The 5,123-nt window shown below is 60.6% G+C and overlaps 1 long non-coding RNA gene across 1 annotated transcript; it reads left to right on the top strand.

The window, feature by feature from the left end:
• Positions 1-244: 244 nt before the first annotated feature.
• LOC144726221 (uncharacterized) lies at positions 245-4,486 on the top strand. The gene is made up of 2 exons (XR_013587252.1): positions 245-800; positions 1,844-4,486. It is a non-coding gene; the product is annotated as an uncharacterized LOC144726221 (long non-coding RNA).
• The last annotated feature ends 637 nt before the right edge of the window (positions 4,487-5,123 follow it).

Raw genomic sequence — 5,123 nt, forward strand, 5'->3', positions numbered from 1 at the left:
CTCGCGCTGCCGTAATGCCCCGAGTTGTCGCGACCCGCACGCGACTCGCGCTGCCGTAATGCCCCGAGTTGTCGCGACCCGCACGCGACTCGCACTGCCGTAATGCCCCGAGTAGTCGCGCTGCCTTAATGCCCCGAGTAGTCGCGACCCGCACGCGACTCGCACTGCCGTAATGCCCCGAGTTGTCGCGACCCGCACGCGACTCGCGCTACCGTAATGCTCAGAATAGTCGCGAGCCTTATTCAGGGCTGAGTCGACCCGGGAGAGGCCCACTGTTACTGGTCGGCATCACCATGCGCCAGCTTCTCCCACTCACGGCGATGCGCGCGCGATCGGAGCAGTTCGGTAGTCGCGGTGCCGCTCGGAGCAGAGCACGAAGCGCCGCTCGCTCCTGTCCCACGGTGTCCCACGGTGTCTCACGTGGTGTCTCTGTCTCTCGGTGTCTCTCTCTGTCTCTGTCCGTCTCTCTCCTGGTGTCTCTGTCTCTGTCCGTCTCTCTCGTGGTGTCTCTGTCTCTCGGTGTCTCTCTCTGTCTCTGTCCCACGGTGTCTCTGTCTGTCTCTGTCCCACGGTGTCTCTGTCTGTCTCTCTCGTGGTGTCTCTGTCTCTCTCGTGGTGTCTGTCCCACGGTGTCTCTGTCTCTCTGTCTCACGCGGTGTCTCTCTCTGTCTCTCGTGGTGTCTCCCTCCTGGTGTCTGTCTCTCTCTGTATCTCTCTGTCTCGTGGTGTCTGTCTCACGGTGTCTTTGTCCCCCATACGAAGTTGGCGCGGGTCTGGTGAGCGTGGAGACACGGAAAGCAGTGAGTGGCACGCAGCACTCACCCCCCACTCACCCCCCACTCACCCCCCACTCACCCCCCACTCACCCCCCACTCACCCCCTACTCACACCCCCACCCACCCCCTACTCACCCCCATTCACCCCAAACTCACCCCCCACTCACCCCCACTTACCCCCCACTCACCCCCACTCACCCCCTACTCACCCCCTACTCACCCCCCACTCACCCCCTACTCACTCCCCACTCACTCACACCCCACTCACTCACTCACACCCCACTCACTCACACCCCACTCACTCACACCCCACTCACCCCCCACTCACACCCCCACCCACCCCCTACTCACCCCCACTCACCCCCCACTCACCCCCCACTCACCCCCCCAACTCACCCCCCACTCACCCCCCACTCACCCCAAACTCACCCCCCATTCACCCACAACTCACCCCCCACTCACCCCCACTTACCCCCCACTCACCCCCACTCACCCCCTACTCACCCCCTACTCACCCCCCACTCACACCCCACTCACACCCCACTCACACCCCACTCACCCCCCACTCACACCCCACTCACACCCCACTGACACCCCACTCAGACCCCACTCACTCACACCACACTCTTACATCCCCCCAGGCGTGGCAAGGCCCCGCCTCCGGCCACGCCCTCTCGTGGAACCTTCCAGCAGGTTCCCGGAGTGTCTCTGCTAGCCCCTCCTGTTACCTTTGCCCCAGATACCTCTCCTTCTCTGATTGGCTGTTACCTCTGTGGCCGTACCCGTGAATCCCTTCCCAGGCCAGCAGGTGTCACCCTGTCATTACATCTACACGATCGAACCCAAAACCTCGATTATGGATAATATTGGTCGTGAAAGCGTCGTGAGACGTGTTGAACTGTGATTGTGTTTTAAAGAGCTGTGTGCGAGGCCTTGTGTGAATGGCGCCATGTGCAAAACTGAGTTTGGAAAAATAAGAAAAGGTATATTTCTACCCTGTCTGGTAATAAAACAGAAGTTGCGTTCAGATGTTGAAACCCCTTCCCTTCTGCCTCCCACCACCTCAGAACTTCTCTCGGACGTCTCCTCGGCGTGCAGGAGGGGAGCGGTGACTCCGGCTGCCGGGCTCCCTGTGCCCTCGGTGCCGCCTGGTGCCGCCAAGTGCCGCCTGGTGCCGCCAAGTGCCGCCTGGTGCCATCCCAGTCCTGGCAGGACCTCCGCAGCCTGGCGACACAGGGCCGCACTCACTGGACCCGGGACCACGACTGGGCCAGAGCCAGGCTGGACCAGAACTGACCAGGACCAGAACCCGGGACCAGGACTGGGCCAGACGTGACCGGACCAGGAACGAGACAGAACTGGGACCAGGACTGGAGTGGGACCGGGATGGGGACCGGGACCCAGAGCAGACAGGAACAGGACCGGGTCCGGAGCGTCCCGGAGCCGCTTGGCGTCCGGGAGCTGTAAACATCCACGACTGGAAGCTGCCCCACGTGGCCACGCGGCTTCCAGTCCGGTGTTTACGGCTCCCGCCAGCCCCTCCCTGCCTGCCTGCAGCGGGGACCCAGGCCAAGTTCAACCTCACAGCGACAAGCGGTGGTGGTGGTGGTGTCGGTGGTGGTGGTGGTGTTGAACGGTGGTGTCAGTGTGCGTGAGTGGGGAGTGGCGGTGCAGCGATTAGCGCTACACTGCGCTACGAACGCGGAGATTCCCGCTCACGGCCAACACCGGTGGCAATTATCTGAACCGGTCCATGGCCTCCCCTATAGGTCGACTCAAAAGAGAACCTGGTGCGGTGTGTAAACATCGCCACTGGGGAGACAAAGGCGGCCCGGCGTGGTGTTGGCCACCCACCCCCTCGTGTAAAATGCCGGGCTTCACAGGGACTCACTAACAGCACTTGCCCCAACAGTCTCTTGCAGCCGATATGGGGGATCTTTGTTTTGGTGTTCGTGATGGTGGCGTGGTGATGATGTTGTTGGTGGTGTCTATAGTAACGGTGTGCGTGGTGGCGGTGCGCGTGGTGGCGGTGGTGACGGTGTGCGTGGTGGTGGTGTGTGGTGACGGTGTGTGTGGTGGTGCGTGTGGTGGTGGTGTGTGTGGTGGCGGTGGTGACGGTGTGCGTGGTGGTGGTGTGTGGTGACGGTGTGTGTGGTGGTGCGTGTGGTGGTGGTGTGTTTGGTGACGGTGTGCGTGGTGGTGGTGTGTGGTGACGGTGTGTGTGGTGGTGGTGGTGCGTGTGGTGGTGGTGTGTGTGGTGGCCGTGGTGACGGTGTGCGTGGTGGTGGTGTGTGGTGACGGTGTGTGTGGTGGTGGTGGTGCGTGTGGTGGTGGTGTGTGTGGTGGCCGTGGTGACGGTGTGCGTGGTGGTGGTGTGTGGTGACGGTGTGTGTGTGGTGGTGGTGTGTGGTGACAGTGTGTGTGGTGGTGGTGGTGCGTGTGGTGGTGTGTGTGGTGGCGGTGGTGACGGTGTGTGTGGTGGCGGTGGTGATGGTGTGTGGGGTGGTGGTGTGTGTGGTGGCGGTGTGTGCAGCAGCTGGCTGTGCCGCTGTCGCTGGCAGTTCGCGAGGTTGTGTGTGTGCAATGTGTTGCTCGAGTGGAGGGGACTCGCAGGGCGCCCTGCTCGCATTCCGCGTCCAACGTCCGCGGCGAGACGTTGTGACGTGCCACGCACACACACACAGACTCACACACACACAGACTTACACACACAGACTCACACACACACAGACTTACACACACAGACTCACACACACACAGACTTACACACACAGACTCACACACACAGACACACACACAGACTCACACAAATACAAACTCGCGCACACACACAGACTCACACACGCACAGGCTCATGAACACACAGATTCACACGACTCGCAGGTACACACACCCACACGCAGACTCACACAGACACATATAGACTCACACACAGATTTACACGACTCACACACACGCACACACACAGACACACACAGACTTGCACACAGACTCGCACACACAGATTGACATGACTCGCACGACTCACACGCATGCACACATACACGCAGGCTCACACAGATGTAGTGAGTTCCAGGGAGACTGACGACGGAGTCGAGGCACACTCTTTTATTAAACTCAAGGGCAGTACAATACTTGAAGGGGTAACGGCCCCTACACCCGTACTAGATGGGAAAACACCCCTAGCACTATTCCCCCTGTCCTGTTCCCAGTCCTCCTCTAATAGTGCTATGGGAGGCTGTCTGATCCGGCCCTGGTAAGCACGGATCCCGGCACCCAGCTAACCCAGCCTTGCTCTTACGAGAGCAGAGGTCCGGAAAGCTCTTGGGGACGCGCCACTGGCTTGCCCAGCTCGGCCCTGACAAGGGCAGCGATACAGGGGAGTCCCAGGGCCTATTCTGCCGGTCTTCAGACTTCACTGGTAAGCTTCTTCCACACTGGCCCCGAGCTCTCTGGCTCCCCGCCTTTTATAGGAATCACCTCCGAGGGGTGGAGTTATGGGGGATCACAGAGCCCCCATGGCCCACCAGTGGTTAACAGATGCGGACGTGGATGTAGACACCCGTGTGTGGGTGCAGACACCCTTGTGTTTTCTGTCCGCCCTTCTCCCCGTAACAACCCCTACATCACCCCCCCCTGTACAGCCCGCAGCCGTCCCGGCTGCAACAAACCCCTCAAAAGCCACAACAATAAAGACTTAACACAGTCAACATGTGTGTGCCTCGTAACAATAACAAGAGAAACAAACAACCGACGGTCCCCTATAAATACCCCAGCCCCAACATGCAAACATATGTACAGAGTGTGATTCCCCCCACCCCCCCCCTCAAAAAAAAATAAAAAAAAAGGTGAGCGAGCCCCACGGCAGCGGACCACGTGCGGGAAGCAACTCACAACAACCGGCGCGTCTTGGCGCGTGTCCGTGCAGCGGGTCCGTCACAAGGGCCCGACCCGGTCGGGCCGGCGGCGGGTGTTGACAGTTCAGGCGCGCGGCCCTCCGGCTTCCCGGACGAGCCTGCGCTGACCCCCTCGGGGGAGGCCGGCGGCCGAGAGGGCGTTAATCCTTGGACCCCTGAAGGCGGAACAGTTAGCAGCGGATCAGAGGCTGGGGGTGAACCCGCCCTCCAGGAGTCAGTGGACCCCCCACATGTTCGGCCATAGTTGTGAGAGGAAGCATGTGGCGCAAATAACGGCTTCAACCGTGAAGGGTGGACGAACCACCGATGCTTCCCCCATTTAATGCGAACACATTGGGGTCGCACAACCTGCACAATTTCCACGGGGCCCCTCCATGGTCGCAACAGTTTAGACGAGGTAGCCAATGGCACCTGGGGACAGTGTAGCCAC

Source organism: Lampetra planeri, chromosome 23 (genome assembly GCF_965212315.1).
Source record: "Lampetra planeri chromosome 23, kcLamPlan1.2.h2, whole genome shotgun sequence".
In the NCBI taxonomy this organism is placed as follows: Eukaryota; Metazoa; Chordata; class Hyperoartia; order Petromyzontiformes; family Petromyzontidae; genus Lampetra; species Lampetra planeri.